This window comes from Lissotriton helveticus, chromosome 2_1, assembly GCF_964261635.1.
Source record: "Lissotriton helveticus chromosome 2_1, aLisHel1.1, whole genome shotgun sequence".
NCBI lineage: Eukaryota > Metazoa > Chordata > Amphibia > Caudata > Salamandridae > Lissotriton > Lissotriton helveticus.
Genome location: NC_136059.1, coordinates 84,687,118 through 84,710,024, shown reverse-complemented (window position 1 = coordinate 84,710,024; position 22,907 = coordinate 84,687,118).

Sequence of the window (22,907 nt, the reverse complement as noted above, 5' to 3'; positions counted from 1 at the left end):
AGTGCCACCTACATCTCAAAAACCCAATACCGGTCGGTAACGGCCTAAATTCGGTAATTTCGGCCGTTACCGACCGGTATTAGGCCACCTACATCTGGCCCTGAGACTTTTAAGTTTTAAGCATACACAGTGAGACTTTAAAAATGTCTTTCTCCTTTTCTTTTATAGAAATTTGTAATGATAGTACATTGTAATGATTGTAATTAATTGAACAATAAAGTACAATACAGAACAGGGGCAGAGAGCTTGGGGCATCTAATGATCGCTGTAAGGTAGGAAAGAAAGCAATAGCTTGTTTCCTTTTCTCTAAAAGTCTTGTCTTTGGTCCTGAAAAGAGCCCCTATCTTCAAATGGGATTCCAGTGTACTAATAAGATGTAATGGCCCCCAATTCTTGCCCTTGCAGGTACCATTTGTAATAATTCTGGGCAGGGGCATAGCTTGACCAGTAAAATTGGGGGATATAAGCTTCAAATTTCCCAACAATCACTCTGAGATATCTTGTTAAAGTACATTAAGAGAAGCTTCGAGGAGGCTTATGAGGCAGTGGAAAGAGAGAGGAGTGTGGATTGTAAGGGGGATTTAAAACACAATAGTTTTTAAACTAACCACGTTTAAGGCAGAGAAGAGAGAGAGAGAGACAGAGATCAATCAATCAATCAAGAAATTTGTAGAGCGCGCAACTCACCCGAGCGGGTCTCAAGGCGCTGGGGGGGGGCTGCTACTGCTCGAAGAGCCAGGTCTTGAGGAGCTCCCTGAAGGAGAGGTGGTCCTGGGTCAGGCGTAGGTGGGTGGGGAGGGAGTTCCACGTCTTGGCGGCCAGGTAGGAGAAGGATCTTCCTCCGGTGGTGGTTCTGCAAATCCGTGGGATGGTGGCGAGGGCGAGGCTGGCAGAGCGGAGCTGGCGGGATGTCGAGTAGAATGTAAGGCGGTTGTTGAGGTATTCGGGGCCCGTGTCGTGGAGAGCTTTGTGTGCGTGGGTGAGAAGCCTGAACGTGATCCTTTTGCTGATGGGGAGCCAGTGCAGGTCTCTCAGGTGGGCGGAGATGTGGGAGTGACGGGGGATGTCCAGGATGAGTCGTGCAGATGCGTTCTGTATGCGCTGGAGTCTTTTCTGTAGTTTGGCGGTGGTTCCAGCGTAGAGAGCGTTCCCGTAGTCCAGCCGGCTGGTGACAAGGGCCTGGGTGACCGCCTTTCTGGTTTCGGTGGGGATCCACCGGAAGATCTTTCGGAGCATGCGGAGGGTGTTGAAGCATGAGGATGAGACTGCACTGACTTGCTTGGTCATCGTGAGGGAGGAGTCAAGGATGAAGCCCAGGTTGCGTGCGTGATCCGTGGGCTTGGGGGCGGAGCCCAGGGCAGGGGGCCACCAGGAGTCATCCCAGGCGGAGGGGGTTGGTCCGAGGATCAGGACCTCCGTCTTGTCTGAGTTCAGTTTCAGACGGCTGAGCTTCATCCATTCTGCGACATCTTTCATTCCTTCCTGGAGGCTGGTTTTGGCGGTGGCGGGGTCTTTGGTGAGGGAGAGGATCAGTTGAGAGAGAGAGAAAGAGAGAGTGGGAAAGAGAGAGAAAGAGAGAGAGAGAGAGTGAGAAAGCTACACCCCTGATTCTGGGGTAACCGAATACCAAGGCTGCTTAGTTTTGACTCCACTCTTCTGTCTATTTCTTCAGCCCTCCCTCCATTTTTCTGTCTCTTTATCTCACTGCTGTCCTGCGGGCTCCTTTCTATTTGTCTTCTCCCTTTGTCACTGTTTCCTATCTTTCTTCTCGTCTACGCTTCTGGTCCGGGCAAAAATCTGATGACCAAAAAATAAGTCCTGTTCTCCAAATGTGAGCGGCGATGCCCAGTACCGATAAATACTGGCACAAATTAAGCCCTGAATGATTGATAATTACTGACGTTCTATCGAGGGTGGATGTCGTTATTCTCTTAAGACTCTGACCGAAGCTGTGTGAAATATCCAAAAGATAAATTAAAAAAATGATAAAAGGCTGAGTAGGCCCTGCAGAGAGTCTACTACGTCATCCACAGGGCACACACAAATATGAACAGCATGCAGTTAACTCACTGAGCTTGGTTAAATGTTCAACACTACATCCGGTGTGTGGTGTGTGAGAACAAGGCAGGTATGTCTGTCTGTCTGTTCTGCAGCAGGACCCCAGCTGTCTGCAGGGTCACCACCAGGGATGGAGGGGGGCGGGGTTAGGGGATGGGTAGCTGTCTGCAGTCAGAGCACATGAGTTAATGGCTTTAGCAGAATGGATATTTTGGCACGAGCTTGTTTACATCACTGGCTCGCGCGCCTCCTGTATTTATTCCTATCATAAATCTCATGCGGGGAAGGTTTTATGTCTGTGGCAGATGATGAGATGAAGGGGTTCGCCCAGTTCTGACCCAAACCTCTCTTGCAGGGCACCTTGGTGTTCGGGGGCCACACTCCTGTATCTGGCGGGGCCCCCCTGGACTGGGAGCCCTCTGCACTGGTGTTCGGGGGCCACACTCCTGTATCTGGCGGGCCCCCCTGGCTTTGGAGCCCTCTGCACTGCACTTGACCTCGGTGAAGTTTCATCCCGAGGCCGGGCTCCCTCGGCAGCCTCTGGGAAGCCTTTCCCTCCCCCCCGGCCGTCAGCCTCTCTCGTCTCCCCCGGTCGAGGGACACATGCTAATTTGTTCAAACGCTGACCCCGCTCTTACCCCCTTCCTATTGGAAATTAGCTCGCGCAAGTATGCGCTCCTCCAGGAATCCGCCGCGTCATCCAGAACAAATAAAACACATTTTCGTTCACCAGCAGTGAGTGAACTCCTGCCCCAGCCCTGACCGCACATGTGCTGCTCCGGCCCCCCCAGCCCCACAGAGGGCTCCAGAGGCATACTTCCTCACTGACGAGCATAATTACAAATACTCCCAAACCGTGGAATTTTCTCTCCGGCAGCAGGCAGTTGTATTTACTTTTCTGCAGGAAATAGTGGTGGTGATGGGGGGGCGGGGTGTTTCAGCCGAATGTGGTGATGGGTCAGATGCAATGTGTGCTCGAGAGATGTGGGCACATACCTGTGAACTCACCCGCATTTCGCGGGTGTCACCCTCTTTTTACTTTTATTAACCCGCCTGACAAAATGCCTCCATATATTTCATTGGGGTCAACAGTTTTCCAATCCTAGACCACCCCCAGGAAAATATCCAGACTCCAGTCACCTTCCTGGGATCACCCACTTAAATGCCTGCCTTCACTCACATTTTCGAGACAAAAGTTTGACAGGTAGGTGGGGATTGTGGGTGATTGTTATTTTCATGAACAAAGCATATTTACATGTCATCTGTCAATGGCCCCTGCATTTGACAGGGGTGCACCGCGTGTACCAAAGGCAAGAACACATGTAGCTCACCAATGACCGACAATGTTGCACTAGTGTCAGGAAATTTTACACAAGTCTTCGATAGAGTTGGATGAAACTGTTCACCGAAATACTTATAAGGCAACATTCACTCTGTGTTTTTTCTCGCACAGAATGGTTTGAAAATCCAACAAAACTTAATAGCCATGCCAAAAGACAGTAATATACTTGTGATTGTGATAATCATGACTGTCTGTGCCAGAAAGCACCGCCCGGGGAAGCATGCACTGCGAAAGATATTCTGAACGGCTGAAAGGTTCGAACAGGATAATCCAACATTTATTGGGTGAGCTGGTGGCCAGTCAGAAATGTTGAAACAAGTGCTGCTTCAGCATTATGACAGGCCACCCTTTGAACCAATCAGAATCGAACCCTCTTTTAGACCCCTCCTTATTGGGTATTAACAGACAATCGGAATCCTTATGTTCTCTCCTGTGCAGAGTATACATCTTGCCTTGGCCCATGAATTGATGCGGGAAATCCACTGCTGTCATGATTTTCTAATCTGAGGTCTAAGCAAAGCAGATCCTGGAGGCACAGCTTGGGGGTGAAGCCAAGGTGATGTGCCCTGTAGTAAGTGCTTTTTGCTTTAAGAACATAGTAGAACTTTATACATGCAATGTAGAATTCTGTATATGTAATCACTATTGCTGTTGTCATATGGAATGCATGATTCAGTTGAGAGTGCAGTCAGCTACACTGCGCTGCTTGTACCTTTTACTCCTGCAGTCTATTTATGGAATAAACTGGATGTTCCACTCTACAAGGCTTCTTGATTTCATTTGAGAATACTAAAATTTTTGGCGACAGGATGGGATCGGATTAACTCAAGAAAAACGTTGACATCGTTTTTTTTTCTCAAATGGACTGATTCGTGTGAGTACCCTATCCTTTTCCACTCGATAGGAGCATTTAAAAAAAAAAAGCTAGCTGACTGCTTTCTACTCGCTAAGCTGTAAAACTTCTGGTAGGCTTTTGGTATAATTCCAACTGTTTCCCAAAAACAATCGGCAGTTGGTGTCCGAGAGTGAAACGCTTACCTTCAAAACATCCGCGTGTGTCCCTCGTGCAACGCCTCGCTCCAGAACCGCATTCCACTCTACGCGCTGACTCAACGCGTCAACCAGCTGGACAAAGTTCTCCTTCACTAACCGGATAAGACGTCACTGCGCACGTCGGTAAAGACGACATCGCGCACAGGGTCACGCACAGCCGCCATTTTGGGGATAACAAAAGTCGCGGTTTCCATAACAACCAAACGAGTTGTTTTTACCGAGTGAGCGCCAGATCGTTTTTTTTTGTCTCCTTTAATCAATAAACTGAGTTTAACAGCGGCGAGCACGAAAAGCACCTAGAAGTCCAGGAGAAAAAAGGGTACTTGCAGCATCTACTTCGAGATGTGGTAATTTTTCTTTACATATTGATTTTAGTAACTTCAAGATGTGGTAAATTATTTACATTCAGACTATTTTTGTAAAAGCCTTTTCCCACACAAGTATCTACAACGTTTTTGGACTGTATAAAAACACGACGACTGAAACTTCATCTTCAACTTCTTCAAGACCAAAAACTCTGGGGACAATAAAGTACCTAATCTCCAAATTAATGCACCTAAAGAGTTTTTATCAGTTCCAGGCGAACCGAGTGTTTCATGGTTAGACTGGAAAGAATACTTTTTGAATTATCTGGGCACTTGGAAGATGTTAATGGTACATTTTCTCCAGAAAGAAAAAAATGAATGCTGTTGTATTCATTAGGTCCTGAAGGCCTACGTATCTATAATGAGATACATACACAGGAAAGAGCTGATGGAGACTTAGATGTTTTTAAGATCGCTCTATTGAACCTTGATGATCATTTCTCGCCTTCAGTTTGTATTGGTGTTACCAGACATGCGTTCTTCCACAGAAAACAAGAGAAACATGAATCTGTTGAAGAATATGTTTCAGCTTTGAAAAAATTGGCTGCCAAATGCCAATTCGCGCAATTACAAGAGGATCTGATCAGGGATCAAGTTGTCATGTATGCAAAAAACAAAGCATTACAAGATAAATTGTGGGTCGAGGGTGATAAATGTTTGAAAGACATTATTGCCATGGTAAAAAAGGCAGAATTATCTGAAAGGTGTGCTAAAGTCACTCTTTATCAAGGGAAGAAAGATCCTGAAGTGGTGGGAAAAATTACTGAGAAGAAAACTGGTTTCAAGAATAACAAAAATTATTCGAAATATGAAAAAAAGAAAACAAATTCTTATGATAAGAAAAGCAATGAGGGACAGAAAAAATTCAGCAATGTGATTTGTTACAGATGTGGCAGTTATTCTCATTCTGCTACATATGATAAATGTCCTGCTAAAGCTGCAAAATGTATTGAATGTGGTTTGATTGGTCATTTCTCCAGAGTGTGTAATCGTAAAGCCAAGAAACCACCTAAAGGGAAAGAGGCATATGTACATGATTCTCCTTCTTCTTCTTCTTCAAGTGATTCAGATTCGCAAGTAAATCTGGTTCAATTGAAAAAGGTTGTGTTGAATATAAGTGATGATATATCGTCTAAACCTGTGTGTCTTATTTCAGTAGGAGGAGTCATGATACAATTGGCAGCTGACTCCGGTTCACCTTTTACAATTGTTTCACAACATGTTTGGAGAGATAAATGTATCAACCATATAGGAGAATGGTTAGAACCAAATGACATTGCTGCTGAAGGCTATACTGGTAAAAGTATAGAAATGTTAGGGTATAGAATCTTGATTTTCCGCTTCAAAGAAAGACAGTGCACAGGTTAATTGTACATCTCCGGAGAAGGACCATCAGTTTTAGGATGGAAGGACCAGAAAAGGTTAGACATAATTCTGAATCCCAATAGCAAGGAGCAAGTTTTAGTTGCCTGTGAGAGTGTAGACACAAAAAAGTGGGTCTTACAAGAATTTCCTGAGGTATTTGAGAATCGCATGGGCAAACTGAATGGTTTCACACACCAAATTCGTTTGAAGGAAGGAGCTGTTCCAAAAGTTCATAAAGCTAGGAACATACCATTCATTGTCAGAGATGAAGTCAAAATGGAGTTAGATAAAATGCTTGCAAACAAAGTCATTGAACCTATAGAAGCGGCTGAATGGGTTTCACCTTTGGTCGTAGCCCGAAAATCTAATGGTAAGGCCCGTTTATGTGTAGATCTTAGGTATCTAAATGATAACATCTTAGTTGACCAATTTCCTTTGCCCAGAATTGATGAAATGCTTGCCTTGACACACGGTGCAAAGTGGTTCTCAACTCTGGACCTTTCGGCAGCTTATCATCAAATTGTTCTGGACAAAAATAGCAGGAAATTCACGTCTTTTTGCACACCATTTGGATGTTATAGGTTTAGACGCATGCCTTTTGGACTAGCCTCGGCAGCGGCCGTCTTTCAAAGGATGATGTCTAACCTATTTGGCCATATCAAAGAAATCGTTTTTTTTCAAGACGATATATTGATCATGGGAAAGGACAAAACACATCATGATGAATTGTTGAGAGAAGCTTTATGTATTCTGAAAAGCAATGGGTTAGTAGCAGAAGGTACTAAATGTAAATTTTCAGAGAAGTCTGTCATTTATTTGGGCCATGAAATTGGGGGCGAAGGCATCAAACCAAAAAATACTTTGGTGGAAGCTATTCTCAATGCCCCTGCTCCTAAATCAAAAGAGGAATTAAGATCTTTCTTAGGTCTGGCTGAGTTTTATGCGAAATTTGTTTGTAATTTTTCACAGAAAACTTATGAAATGCGTTTGTTAATGAAAAACAAAGTTCCTTTTCTTTGGAATCAAGAATGTCAAAAATCGTTTGACAGCATCAAGAATGCAATTGCAAATGCACCCGCATTGCAAGGTTTTGATCCCCATGCAGAAAATATTGTTACTACTGATGCCAGTGGCACAGGTTTGGGAGGTGTTTTGTCTCAAATCTCAGGTAATGGAAATGAAGTGGTCATCGCTTTTGCTTCCCGCTCTTTATCCCCTGCTGAAACCAAGTATTCAGTTATAGAGCGAGAAACTTTAGCATGTGTGTGGGCCATGGAGCACTTCAGGAAGTTCATATGGGGTAAGAAATTTCTGTTGAGATCAGACCACAAACCATTGACAAAGTTACTTACCACGGATGGTTTATCCAAAGCATCTGCAAGGATTGCTAGAATGTCAATGAGAATTCAGGATTTTGTGTACGAAGTGCAATATGTACCTGGTGCTAAAAATGTCATAGCAGATTTCTTCAGTAGGCTTCCTTTACCTCTCCAAGAAATCGATCCTGACCCTTGGAATGATATGTGCGTGGCCACAATCTTTGCTGACACGCCCGGTTTATCTAAAGAAAAATGGGAAGAAGAGAACTTGAGGGATGTTCTGTTACAAACAGTGAAAGATAGAGTCATCCAAGGGTGGGGTAAAGAGTGCAAATTGGATCCTAATTTCAGACCTTTTTGGGAGGTCCGTGATGAGTTGAGTGTTGATGGTGCATTCCTGTGCAGAGCAGGGAAAATTGTACCTCCAGTAGGCATCAGAGACAATGTGATAGTTTTAGGCCATGAGGGCCATCAAGGCATTTCTCGCACCAAGAAGAATATCAAAGTGTTGTACTGGTGGCCCAGAATTGACTTGGATATTGAAAGACACGTTCGTGATTGCATTTTATGTGAGAGTGCTGATAAGTCACAAAAGACTCTTAATCCACCAATGTCATCGTTAGGTTGTCCTAATTTACCTTGGGAACATGTAGCCATGGATATTATGGGTCCTGTTGTTTGGCAAGATGGTATTTCCAAATACATTTTGGTTCTTGTGGACTTGTTCTCAAGATGGATAGAAGTTGAAGTTGTCACTAGTGTTAATACACAAGTGGTCATCGAGTTCTTAGATAAATGTTTTTTGAGGGAAGGGTTTCCTGTTTCAATTTTGACAGACAATGGTGTGCAGTTTAAATCTGAACTCATGAAGAAATTTTTGTCTAATACAGGAATAGAGCAGAGGTTTACAGCCTTGTACCACCCTCGAGGTAATTCTGTTGTTGAAAGAATGAACAGAGTTTTGAAAGGTCTGTTGCAGTTGGCAAAGAAAGGGAAGAAGAATTGGGATGATGAACTTAACACATTGATTTGGTCATATAGGGTCACAGTTCATGACACAGTTGGGGAGAGTCCATTTGGATTGATGAGAGGTAGATTTCCCCATTGTAGATTGAATCCAGGCTGGATGGGTAGAAGTGAAAAGTATGAATGGGATCCTATTCAAGTTAAACAAGCCATCATTAAATCTCAGGATAGAAATAAAACTAATTTTGATGCCAAACATGGGACCAAGGATGTGAATATCAAAGTGGGACAGTACGTTAGAGTTAAATCTAGTAGAAAGACTGGGAAATTAGAACCTAAGTTTTCCAGTCCAAGAATTGTCACCAAGGTTATGAAGAACACAGTTGAGTTAGATGATGGAACTATTCATCATTTGAATTGTATTGCTTTATCGGATAAATCTGGAGGAGTAGAGGAGAATACATGTTCTAAGGAAAGGAATTATTGGTGGTTAGAAATTTTACCGAATTTAAACGAAGGGGGTGAGTCTGGAGTTGTTGTTGAAGATAGAAGACTAGATCATGTTCCTCAAGAAAGTTCAGTTGATCCTCTTTTAGTTTCTGATGATGGTTTGGTTGATTCATCTGTTGATTTTTTGGGAGAAAAGAACCATACTGTCCATGATTCTCAGTTGGTTAGTTCTCAGGAACTTTCACCTGGAGAGGAATCTTCTGTGAGGCAATATATGGAGGAACATAGTAGTATGAACAGTAACAAGTCCACCAGGGTTGGAAGACGTGTAGTCACTCCCAAGAAGTTTCAGGATTTTATCCGTTCCTAGTTTGATTCTTTGTAATTCTTTTTTTTGTTAGTTTATTATTTAGCTGTAAATGTTTAATTGTTAAGATAGGGGGATGTGTAGTAAGTGCTTGTTGCTTTAAGAACATAGTAGAACTTTATACATGCAATGTAGAATTCTGTATATGTAATCACTATTGCTGTTGTCATATGGAATGCATGATTCAGTTGAGAGTGCAGTCAGCTACACTGCGCTGCTTGTACCTTTTACTCCTGCAGTCTATTTATGGAATAAACTGGATGTTCCACTCTACAAGGCTTCTTGATTTCATTTGAGAATACTACATGCCCCCTAGGTTTGTCTGGGCGGGTGGAACTAAAAACTAGATTCAGGATAGGTTGTTAGGTAGGCAGTAGAAGGGCTTAGAGGACAGGAGTGTTCTAAAGTGCTGATAGGTCGAGGATCCTGTCTCTCTTGCTGAATCCTCTCCCCTATTGGTGGTTAGGTCCTAGAGGTCGTTTGTCCCGCCCTTCCACCTGTCATCAGGAGGTTTGCTCATGCACAGGAGACTGCCCATGGTTGGTGGGGACAGGTCTGGAAAGCAAGGGCTTTGCCACAGTAGGGCAGGCTGTGTGCAGGAGGGGGGGGATGAGGTGTCAGTTTTTGGAGGAGATTAGGTAGTGATGGTGTCAGGTATCCAGCTCCAGAGGTGCACAAGGGGATCTTGGTCAGATGTTTCAGTGTATTTGATAAAGGTTAATTTGGAAGAGCAAGAAGTTAGGGATGTGGGGGAGACTTAGAAGTTTGAAAGTGCAGCACTTGGCTGTAATAATAAAGATGCCTGCTTGAGAATATTAAGTGGTTGTTTGGGATTAGGGAGATTTAAGGGTGGGGTTTTTAGGTTGATGGTCAGTATTAGCACAGTGGGGTTTAGTTTGTTATTCAGGTTTATTGCCCTGATTGGCTTGCATACCTGACTCATTAGCGTGGCCGTTTGCACTGTGTTATCCTGGTCTGTGGTCTCCTGTGCCTTCTCGCCGATTGTGGATTTAGCCAGAGATTCCCGTTCGCATATCTCAGACTAAAAAAAATGCCCAGGACTGGCATACCTCTGAGCTTACCTTGCCAGCTGTCTTTCTTCACCAGCCTTGCTGCCACAGGCACCGTTAGCAGCAGAAGCTCTAATCATATATATATATATATATATATATATATATATATATATATATATATATATATATATACAATGTAGGGCACTGGATTATTATTTGGGATTGGTGACCACCCATGTCAAGAAATATTCACAACCCTTGTCTGAGTCAACTCAAAGTCCCGAAATTAGTCCGAGCAAAACTCTGATTGCAATGGCACAGAGAAGTCAGGCTTAACATAGGGCAATGTGTAAAGTATTTATGCAGTACTAAAACAATAATAAAGTCAAGATGTAAAACAATAAAAACCCAAATGATGGAATAAAAAAAAATCAAATAAACAAAATGACACCAAAATGACAAAAACCCAAAGAAGTTAACTGGAGATGTGATTTTTCAAAGTTTTAAGTAGTAGCACCAAAAAGCACAAAGCCACAATGATTGCTAATGGTCGTAGTAGATCGGGGTCCAAATTGAGGCTGACTGCGATGGAGCGCGGCTTGAATACACAAACCAGGTTTTTCCTGGCCAATGATTCTACCTTCTGCCTTAGTCTTTTAAGTCCAAATCCAGCATAAGGGTACACTTCTAAAACCCCTCAGAAGAGGCACATAGAGACTCACAGGGTGTAATGCACGGGCCACGTCTAGTCCAGGTCCAGTTGTCACTGGTTAGTTGGGTTCTTCCAAGAAAAGGACTCTTGTAGCTTGTTGAATATTTAGTTTGAACAGGAGGAGGTCACCTTTACGGCACTTAGAGTTCACCTCTTTATCCTGGGTGCAAGAGGGAGCAAGTCCATTCCTTCAGTGATCCTATCATGACGCTGACATTCTTCAGAAATGCTAAACTTGGGCTCTGAAGGCTAGGTTTTTGTGTGGGGAGTATACTATGGTAATTCTAATGTCCTCCTACATCTGATACTAATATCAAGTTTAAGGCAGCTACTGTGCCCGCAACGAATCCAGAGAGAGAAGCCTATTAGGACAAAGGTAGACTCTCCCTGCACCCACACAGTAAATTCACAAGACTTGTCCTGGCATCCTCTTAGCTCCCCATTTAAGTGTGTTCCAAAGATTTATATGTAAGCCCAGAGCAGAAATCTGGTAGAACAAAAGCCCTTCAGCAACCAGAAAGTAGATCCACAAGAATTATTTTGGCATCCTGGTCTCTCCACTTGCAAGTGCACCCCAGGTGTTGTATGTGAACCCAGCAGACTTGTCAAGCAGGATTTGACACAGTCAAAATGGATGCCCACAGCCTCTACCCTGCATATTATGTGGGGTTCAGAGTAGTCGTCTCTGCCCATTCAGGAATTGTTTGCTCCTAGGAGGCATTTCACACTATTCAAGGATAATTACTGTCTGGAGAGCTATTGTAAATCAGCTTCCAGGAACTTCAGGGAGGAAAAAGGTACGTTCTAAAAGTTATTTTCCTTAATATTTATTAAAAACCCAACTTTACCATTGAGTTTAATTTTCAATAATTATTGAAAATAGCTGAATTATTTGTCTAGCTTCTCCCATTGACAAGATACTGTATGAATATTTAAATGTGTACTCTGGTTTTCTATATAGACCAGCTAGACTTGGGACAGTGAAAACCAGCTTTTGGGTGCTAGTCCCTTTGAGGACAGTGCTAGTTCCTCTGAGGACATGTTAACATTACATTTCTACATGTCCTTCTTTTCAACACCATACACCCTGGCTTGAGGGCTACAAGGCCTAAATAGGGGTGGCGTATTATTGTTCAAAAGAAATGTTAAAATGGTTTGGCCTTTGAAAGGGGTTTATTTTAACAGGTCAAATTGCAGTTTGTACACTGCTACAGTCAAGCTACAATGGTACGCTTGAAGCCATGCTTGCACTGGTACTATAGTGGATGGCATAAATGGTGCTTCAGTCCACTATTTACATTCAACTTTCAGACCCTGGTATACTTTTACCAGATCCCCTTTAGGTATATTTCAATCAATAGAGCCCAACCACTCTTCACATCCAGACTATCACCAGAAGATAACACCATCACAGGCCAAATATATGCACAGTACAAAAAAAACAATTTATTTAAAAAAATCATCAATTGTTCATAGGCAAAAGATCATTACACATCATTAAAAAGGATAAAAACATACACACAATACAATCTACACAATTGATCATAGGGAGAATTTGCTAGAAAGGATACTTTCTAATTGTTAAAAAGAAAGGGTAAACAGCCAATGCAGCCCCCGCCACACTTGAAAACCTGGGCCCTCCGTAACCCTTACCTTTTTCAACACGATCCAGCCGAAAATTGGGGCAGTAAACCTCCGCAGTTGATATTGTCTCACAGCATTCCCGGCATGATTGGCGTTTAAATAAAACTACTCATATCATATGACTGACGCCGATCACGAGGAACAGCTGGGGCAGCCTGCCCATAAGCTTAGAAATTCACGTAACTAAGGAGGCCATCTTGGAATGTCTTTTCATACAACCTAAATCCCCTAAAGACACCCTCTCCTCGAATGAAAGTACATTTTAAAATGTCATAATGGCAATATAAAGCAAAGTTTCCTTCAAGCTCATAAAAAAGACGCCCTGATTCTGGTATATGAAGAAATCGAAGGAATTTGTGAAACTAATAATTTCAAACTAATAAGACTGTCTATGTTGCACAAATGATCTTGATCTAGTGTTTGTGCTTTTTTAACGATTAGAAAGTATCCTTTCTAGCAAATTCTCCCTATGATCAATTGTGTAGATTGTATTGTGTGTATGTTGTTATCCTTTTTAATGATGTATAATGATCTTTTGCCTAATAACAATTGATGATTTTTTTAATACATTTTTTTTAATACTGTGCATATATTTGGCCTTTGATGGTGTTATGTCTTGGTGATAGTCTGGATGTGAAGAGTGGTTGGGGTCTGTTGATTGCAATATACCTAAAGGGGATCTGGTTTTGACTACGGTCTATGTGGTGCCTTACCCCTTTGGTGGTTCAGGAGGCCCTCTAATTTGTTTTGAGTATACTTATACCATGTACTGGAGACTTATAGGCAAGTTAAATATGCCAATTAGGAGAATGTCACAGTTCAACCATGTTTAAAGGGGTAGCAAAGGCAGACAGTTGACTACTGGTTGGCAGAGAAAAGTGAACAGAGTTCTGAAGACAGCTAAAATATAGGGTCAAGTAAAAAGTGAATAATCTGGATGACCACAGAGAAAAAGCAATCTTATATATAATTATATATAATTAATATATATATATGCATCCAACATTATGTATGAGGAAATGCTATGTGAATGGAGGGACAAAGGGCTACTGCTAGGGGAGGAGTATTGCAGCTTAAGTTGTAAGCATGCTAAAACACCTATACTTTATCTCCTCCCAAAACTACATAAAAAGTCCAGTTAACCCTCCAGGTAGGCCCATAGTTTCCTCCATGGGCTCAAATTTCGAAATTACATTTAAATATATAGATTTTTATCTGCGACCATTTGTAACTGCCATACCGGCATACCTGAGAGACACAATGCATTTTTTCAATATGATCAGTGGTCTGCAATGAGAAAAAGATTTTTTGCTCATCACATTGGATGTGACAAGTTTGTACACGTCTATCAGACATGATTTAGGGATTCAAACTCTCAGCCATTTTTTGCGAGCCAGACCTATCTCACTTCTCTTTCATACAGAAATGTTGATTGAGATGACCAAATATTGTCTGACTAATAACTTCTTCTATTTTGATGACAAACTGTATAAACAGATACAAGGTACTGCAATGGGCACCTGCTTCGCTCCCAGCTATAAAAATCTTTTCATGAGCTGGTGGGAGGAGCAGGTGTCCAATTGGTATGAGGTGTACGGGGAAAAAACTTGTGTTATGGTCAAGATTAATTGACGACATTTTTGTAATTTGGCGAGAGGATAAACCTAGTGCCAAAGCTTTTATTTCATCATTGAATGATAACATCTTAAACATAGAATAGACCTTGCACATAAGTAACTGCAAAATTGTCTTCCTTGATGTGGAAGTGATGGTTCAAGCGAATCATCTTGCAACCAAGCTTCACAGAGAGGAAACAGCTAGCAATATCCTTTTATTTGCCTCAAGTGCCCACCTGTATAGTCTCATTCAAAGTATCCCCTACGGGGAAATCATCAGAGTGAAAAGAAACAGCAGTACAATGAAAGAGTTTGCTATTGAAAAATCTGTGATGTGCAAGAGGTTTAAAAAACGGGGATATACTCAGAAAATAATACAAATAGCTTTGACAAAAGTTGATTTGCTACAAATCCCTATTAAACCCCAAACCAAAAGAAAATCAAGGAGAGGATCTTATAAGGTTCATAAACACATATTCCAGTCAGGCATACAAAGTACGCAAAATACTAAATCGTAACTGGCACATTTTGAAGACTGATTTAGTTTTGGATAAGTATTTACATGAATCTCCACAAATAACCTTTAGAAGCGGTAAGTCTCTTGAGGATGAGTTGAGTCAAAATCTGGTTACATCACATTTGACGGTTAATCAACATCTGAATAATACTGGATTTACATGTTGTATGCACTGTAAAGCTTGCATCAACAGCAGTAATAGCACAAAGATAAGAGTACCGAACAGCAGCAGGGATTTCTTAATTCGGGGAAGTTTTGACTGTAATACAGAGTTCTGTGTATTCTGTTTAATCTGCCCTTGTAAAAAATACTATTTGATATTTGATATTTATTGATTTGTATAGCGCTGAATCACCCATGAGGGTATCTCGGCGCTTCGGACGGAGGAACAGCAGAGCTAGAGGGAAGGAATTAGAAAAGGTGGGTTTTTAACATTTTTCTAAATTGAGCCAAATTTTGTCCTGAGCGTAACGGAGAAGGCAAACTATTCCAAAATCTAGGGGCAAGATAAGAAAAGGATTTGCCACCGCTGCGACTATATCGGCAGTACCAAACACAGAGCTAGGAAAAGAATTCTAGAACACAAAAGAGCTACACGAAAAAACAACAAGCAGTATCCGGTAGCTTGTCATTTTAAGGTGATTCATGGTCAAAATAACAAACTACTGTCTTTTGTAATTTTAGATGCGGTGAAATCACATGAACGAGGTGGCGACCGTAAACGCCAATTCAGGATCTTAGAATCAAAAACATTATAGATTTTGAGACACCAATTCCTGTAGGTATGAATTCCAGTGAGGAGCTGGCTATACATCTAGGGTAGAAAGTGTAAGTACCAGTCAAGATACTATGAACATTTGTGGATAGCATTAAATGAAGTACACTTGCAATGCTGAAAGTACATGATTTAGTAAATCTCGTTGAGATGTCACTTCCTTTTTTATTAGTGAAGTATCAGTATTTTAAGTGTGAATAGGATTTTTTTATAATTTGTGTTTTGTTTTTTCTGTTTTTTTGTATAACGCGGACTATGCATTATCTGTGAGCAGCAATTTGCCCAGGTATCAAGGAGCGACCCGAGAGATAGATGCATTTAATAAACAAGGGAGAATACAGCTATTGTTGGCTTCTGCAAGCAACAATTGATAAGTTATTTTGCCCACTTGGGCCGGATGTGTTATTGACATTAAGTCACAGGATGTCTTTGTAATAACCATTGGGTACATGTATAAGGATTTTCCATGGGGCATAGTTGAATGTAGTTGTGCAATAGCCTTTTAAGGCTTTATCAACTTGATTAGACCAATAATCTTTTTTTAAGATTGGGATTAGAAATAATGTATTAAGGCACTCCATAATATTTATTGCAATTAGCTTTATATGAACAAAAACTTCATGTATCATGTACGAACCAAAGCCCACTTGGGCAGGACCATAATAGTGTTGTACATACATGAATTATTACTAAGGCGCAAACAAGTGGACAAAATGTTAATGAATTTTGTATTAATTAATGTATAAATAACAGTTACCGTATGCATTTTATCATATAAATACACATCAAAAGTATGCAAAGCCAGAATGTTATTCTTGCACTTTCATCTAATCACAGTGTTTTTTGCCATTCAAAGAGGGTGGGCAATATTTTGAATCAGCGAAATGCTAGTCCATTTTCTATATTCAGTGCACTAGTGTATGTAAATGGAAGTGAAACATGACTTACCGTGGTAAAGCCGTAAAGGCGAAACACGTCGGTGTGAGGCTTTCTGTTACACAATAAACAGAATTTAGCATCTTGGTGAGTTCGGATTACTGCTTTTCAAGAATGAAGGAAGAAATGCTGCTATCTACATATATATATATATATATATCCACACAAAAAGGTTGCCCTTATGGAGATGCCGCTTGCGGGGAAGTTGTAACAGCCTTTTGTAGCGGACAGCCCTGCAGCAGCAATGTGAACCCCTTCAATTGTTTATCAGCGCCCAACGCGTTTCGAGTACCACTGTACTCTTCTACACGGGCCTCAGGTGAGTAGTCAAAATCGGCAGTTGCCGAAGGCTCATTTTATTGATATTGAGTCCCACCCCATGGGCGTGTGCCCCAGGGCATACTGGTCTCTGTAGTTCATCAGATATTCAATCCCAGTGGATGCCGATTTTTCTCCGATATCCTCGTTGTGTTTCCCAAGTGGGTTAGTAGAGGAACACCGCACCATTGCAACGGTCATTTATACAGTCCAGCTATGCGGCCTTCTCCGCTCTTGCATGTCTGGTTGTTACCAAACACAGAATCCGCATAACAACGGCAGGGCATCTCCGCGACCGAGCGAGTCGCTAATTATCCACACAAAAAGGTTGCCCTTATGGAGATGCCGCTTGCGGGCAAGTTGTAACAGCCTTTTGTAGCGGACAGCCGTGCAGCAGCAATGTGAACCCCTTCAATTGTTTATCAGCGCCCAACGCGTTTCGAGTACCACTGTACTCTTCTTCACGGGCCTCAGGTGAGTAGTCAAAACCGGCAGTTGCTAAAGGCTCATTTTATTGATATTGAGTCCCACCCCATATTTCTCCACGCAAATTTTGATGCTTAATGCGCTCTCAGGAAGTAAGGACAAAGACCCAAAATAAGGATTGCAGGTTTAATCACACAACGCGTTTCAGCTAAACAGCCTTGTTCACGTGTAAAAGTGCACCACAAAAGCCAGCACTGATAAAGGTGAACAAAGCCCCCTTTTGTACCGCTTTGTTCGCCATAAGTTGGCAGGGTATGCTCAGACGTGAGTCCCTTGCTCACTTTGCCACTGGATTCAAGCAAGCCTGGTTGAAGACGGCTGAAATGCCAGAAACCGGTCCTAGGAAGCTTGTTTCCGTTTCAGGGAAGGCATGGCTTGGCAGTTCGGGCTGGACTGTTCCCATGACGCACAGGGTCAGATTGATTTGCATATGGCCATGTCTGAACTGGGGTGGCAGAGTGGGCTAAAGAACGGTGGTGGATTAAACCCAGATCTGTTGACTGGGTGTGAGTGTTTGATTGGTTCAGATGCTCCGTCCATCACCACCCCCTTTTGTACCGGAATGCAAGAGCAAGCATGAGATTGAAAAGACCATGTCAGTGTGCAGGAAGTTCTAAAGAGTCAGAAAGACTACCCAGTAAGAGAATAGTTACCGAGAAAGGAACAGAAAGTGTAAAGATGCGAGAAAGGTATAGCCACATTTTTTCCCAGAAAGCAGAAACAGCAGGACAGAAAAAGAACAGATGAAGAAGATCAGCATTAGAAGTACCACATGTCCAGCATTAAGAATCAGAAGAGGGTATGAAACATGACAAAGAAAGAGGAGAAGGAGAAAGTCTATGATACAGATAAAATAAAGATTGAGTAAGAGAAGCAGAACGAGAAATTTTTAAAGATCTGGACCAAAGTTTATCCCGAAGAGCAACAGAGCAACTACAATCAAAATCCGCCTCCTAAGAAAGTTCCAATTTAGTTTTAGCACAATCTGGATTAGGAGAGGAGAAACATGTATAAATAAGAGATGCTTTAGGGAGGGTAGCGAGAATTTCAAGAAGAGGAGATTGAGGCACCAATGATGATGAAGAGGGAAGAGAATAATAACGGTCAAGAATTATTGCCATGAGAGTAGTACATTTCTGCAAAAAGGATCGGGGACAGTGAAATAAGAGTTGAAATTGGGAAAAGGAGCGAGGTAATAATCTATCAACGAGTTGGTTAACCCACATGACACCCTTTAATCTCCAAGAGTTCCAGAAAATGGGTGTATTGTTTAAAAGGATAAGTGAATTATACCAAATGGGGGTATTTAAAAAGGATTCACGTGTGATGGTAGTAGGGTGAACCAGGGGTCTTAAATGAGAAATAAGGGAAGTGAAGTATAGGGAGTCTTGGCAGAGAAGCATATCACTTCACCGAAGGAAAAGGATAATAATAAGGTTTGTTTAAGCATGGGCGGATTTTGCGGATCCACGATTCGCGGATTTAGCGGATCCACGGATCGTGGATCCGCAAAATCCGCGGATTTAGCGGATTTGCGGATTTGGGGGCGGGGCTTCATCGAGTGTGTGGGCGGGGCCAAACGGACGGGGCTTCCACGCGAGCGCACATGCCTCTTGTGTGTCTAAAAGGTCAGAGACCGATCAGAGCAGCATCACAGCGGATTTTCGATGATATATTTGGGAAGAAGGCACATCTGCCCAGCCTCCCAATGCTCACGATTTTTTTTGGGCTGATTAATGAGTCACTGCATTTGCGCTTCAACTAGTTCCAGCGACCAAGTGTGTGTTACTATGCAATCGCGCCGAAGTGCGCAGGGGTCCCTTGAGTGAAATGTCCATCATAGTGGGTAAATGGCGGGAAGACGGTGCACACCTCGAGTGTGTGGGCGGGGCCAAACGGACGGGGCGTCCATGCGAGCATGCCTCTTGTGTGTATAAAAGGGCAGAGACCGATCAGAGCAGCAGATTAATTTTTGGGCTGATGAATGAGTCACTGAATTTAAGCTTCAACTAGGGCACATGCTTTATTGATATCCGCAAGTGTTTCCTGTTGAGGTATATTTTTTGTGCCAGGACCGTCGTGCCAGAATGAACCCTGCCCCTCATATTTATTCGAGAAGACACCTCCACCCTGCCCCTCATATTAATTCGAGAAGACACCTCCGTTTTTCAGCATTGTAAATAATTTACGATGGCGCCGGCAAGCTGCCGGCGCCATCCTGCAAAAGTTACTTAATTAGCTTCAACAGGAAGCTCCAACTGATAAAATAAAGCAGGCGCTCGAGCCCCTGCTTTATCTTATCTGTTAGAGCTTCCTGTCGAAGCTAATTAAGTAACCATTTGAGGATGGCGCTGGCAGCTTGCCGGCGCCATCGTAAATTATGCATTAGGCTAAGGCTTGAACTTTTGACCGCAAAATCCGCTCCGATCGCGGATTGCGGATTCTCGGTAAATCCGCGAGAGTTCGCGGATCGCGGATTTACCAAAAATCCGCAAAATCCGCGATCGGAGCGGATTTTGCGCTCATGCTTAGGTTTGTTCAATGAGGAGCCAAAGAGGAATAAAAGGGGAGAGATCTGATGAAAGCCATCTCGAGGCCTGGCGTGATAAAAAGGATTTATGGTAGAGACGGAAATCTGGAATGTTTACTCCAACATTAGGTTTAGACTTACGAAGAGCTGCAAGAGAAATTCTAGATTTTTTATGTTTTCAGAGAAATTTCGAAAGGGATGAATCGATACGTTTAAAATAGATTGCAGGAACATGAACGGGTAACATGGAAAAGATATAAATTAGAATAGGCGCTATCATCATCTTAATTGAGTCCAATCGACCCCACCAGGAAAGAAAAAGTGGATTCCAGGAGGAGGACGATTGATCAATTCGGGATAAAACTGCGGACATATTTAATTTAATTGAAGAAGAAATAGAGTTAGAGAACAAAATACCTAGATATTTAATCTTTGAACTATTCCAGGCAAAGCCAGTAGAGGAGAAAAGATGAGGAAGACAGGTTTTGGTTAGAGGAAGGATTGCAGTCTTATCTGAATTAATCATATACCCGAGACCAGAGAGAATGAGTCGAATGCAGATAATAAAGGGGGAACAGATACTTCTGGATCGGAAATAAATAAGAGAATATCGTCTGCATTTGCAGAAAGTTTCAATTGATTATTACCATAAGGAAAACCAGAAATGGAGTTATTGCTACGAATGGAGGACAAAAATGGTTCAAGTGCCAGGACAAAAAGAAGTGGGGATAAAGGAAAGCCCTGACGAACTCCTCGTTGAAGAGTAAAGGACGAGGAGAGCTGACCGTTTACAAGCACCGAAGCCTTGGGTGCAGAATATAACAGAGAGATAAGGGATATGAATTTGGAACCAAAGCCATGCCAACGTAATGAAGCAAACAAAAAAGACCAATCAGCCCTGTCAAAAGCCTTTTCCGCATCAACAGAGATAGCATCTAAAGGAATTGAAAGAGATGAGGCTTTATTCAAAACATTAAGAAAAAGGCGAGAATTATCAGAGGTAAGCCTGCTTTTAACAAAGCCGCATTGGTCCTTGCCAATGAGATGGGGCATAAAGGGATCTAAGCACAACGCAATTAATTTAGCAAGTAATTTATAGTCCACATTAACTAAAGAAATCGGACGATAATTTTTCATAATTGGGGATCACAACCATCTTTCGGGATAAGACAAATAGTAGCATCCTGAAAAGTGCCTTCCTCTTTACCAGATGAATAAAATGACTGAAAAAGCGTTAAAAGTTTGGGCAGTAAAAGATCAAAAAAATTTAAATAAAATTCAACAGGGAAACCTTCAGGACCAGGTGTTTTACCTTTAGTAAGGGATGTCAAAGCCACGGAAAGCTCGTGTTATGAGAGGTCAAGTTCAAGGTCCGGAAAATTGAGATGAGAAGTAGAAGGTTTAGGAAGTTTCTCAAAATAGGTCTGAATAAGAGAAGGAGTAGGGGGAGATTCTGGGGTATAGAACGGTTGATAAAACAATTGAAATTGGTCAAGTATTTCCTTATCATTATGTAGGAGAGTGTTATCCGAGGAGTAAATAGATTCTATAAGAGTACGTTCTTTACGAGATTTAAAGTAATTAGCTAAGAGTTTCCCTGATTTATTATGACCTCCATAGTAACGAGCACTACTACGAAGAAGAATCGAAGATGCGTTATCAGTAGTACATTTATTAAATTCCAATTTTGCTCGTAAAAGATCTGGTGACATAGATTTATCTGAAGAGGTATAAAATGTATGCTCCAAAGATTTTATATGCGCCAGGGAGGTTTTCCTCTTCTGAAAATATTGTTTCTTTTTCCTAGAGATGAAATCAATAATGAATCCTCTTGCAGTGGCTTGAAAGGAATCCCAGAGGATCTGAGGAGGGGTACTAGGGTCGCAATTAAATAGAAAGAAATCCTTAGTAAAGGAACAAAAAGAGGAAGAGAAGTTAGGATCAGTAAGAAGTGCACTATTGAAGCGCCAACGAGAGGACTTGGGGTGTGGCGGAAGCAAGTCAAGATCTGTTACAATAGGGGCATGGTCCGAAATTACTATGGGTTCAATTGAATACGTTTTGAGATAGAGGTTGAGAGAGAAAAATGTAGTCAAGACGAGATAAAGATGTGTGTGGAGGAGAGAAAAAGGAGTAGTCCAAAGTATCAGGATGCAAGAGTCGCCAAGAGTCAATAAAACGTGATTGAAAGATAGTGTTAAGAAATTGTTTGTGAGTTTTGTGAGGTATGAAGCAAACTGGATTTACGATCAAGGAGTGGATAAACAATCTGGTTACAGTCTCCACCTAAATGTAGTGTAGTTCCTATCTTCCCAATAGGCTCTGCGCATTGGAATAGTACCTACAGCAGTAAAGGCCTAGGCCAGACGTTAACTAGGTCTACTACTGTCGATACTAGACTTAATTTTTGGGTTTGCCAGCTAAGCTCAGAGTTCGCTAGAAACTTTCTCGAATGTTCAAGGAAGGATTAACTTCCCTGATTAGACAAGAAGGGATTTAGTTTCTGACAACCATAGAACATGACAACTTTGCTCTCCCCTAATCAAGAGTCAATCTCGAGAGTCGTGTGAGCACAAGGCAATTATTTTACTCAGTCAGTACGTGCATTCTTAGTCTCATCAGAATGTAGAGAAAAGGAAGAGACGGGCGTATTTCTATAGGTTCTGAATCAGTCCCCCTATTCCTGACCCTATTCTGGTTAAACTAACTATCAAGTTAACTAACAGTCAGCCCATGAGGCAAGAAAACCCCCATGATGCAGATACCGTTATCTGACGCAGTCACACTACGGCACAGGAACGTGTTATCTGATTAGGTCATAACGCTTGAGATCTAATTAGACAAGCGACATTCCTCCAGCCCCTGATAAGGCATACGACGTTCTCATAACAAATCAAACCTATGACAACCTGGATAATCCGTGCGGCCATTGTTTTGATTTCACAGAGAACTTTTGCAAAAGAATGTGCTAACGAGCAAGTCGTATGACATCTTTATTGACGTACCTATGTCCATCCTTATGTCAATCTCGGCACCTTTAAGGTATAAATATTGCCGACCTTGCCCTATGCAAAC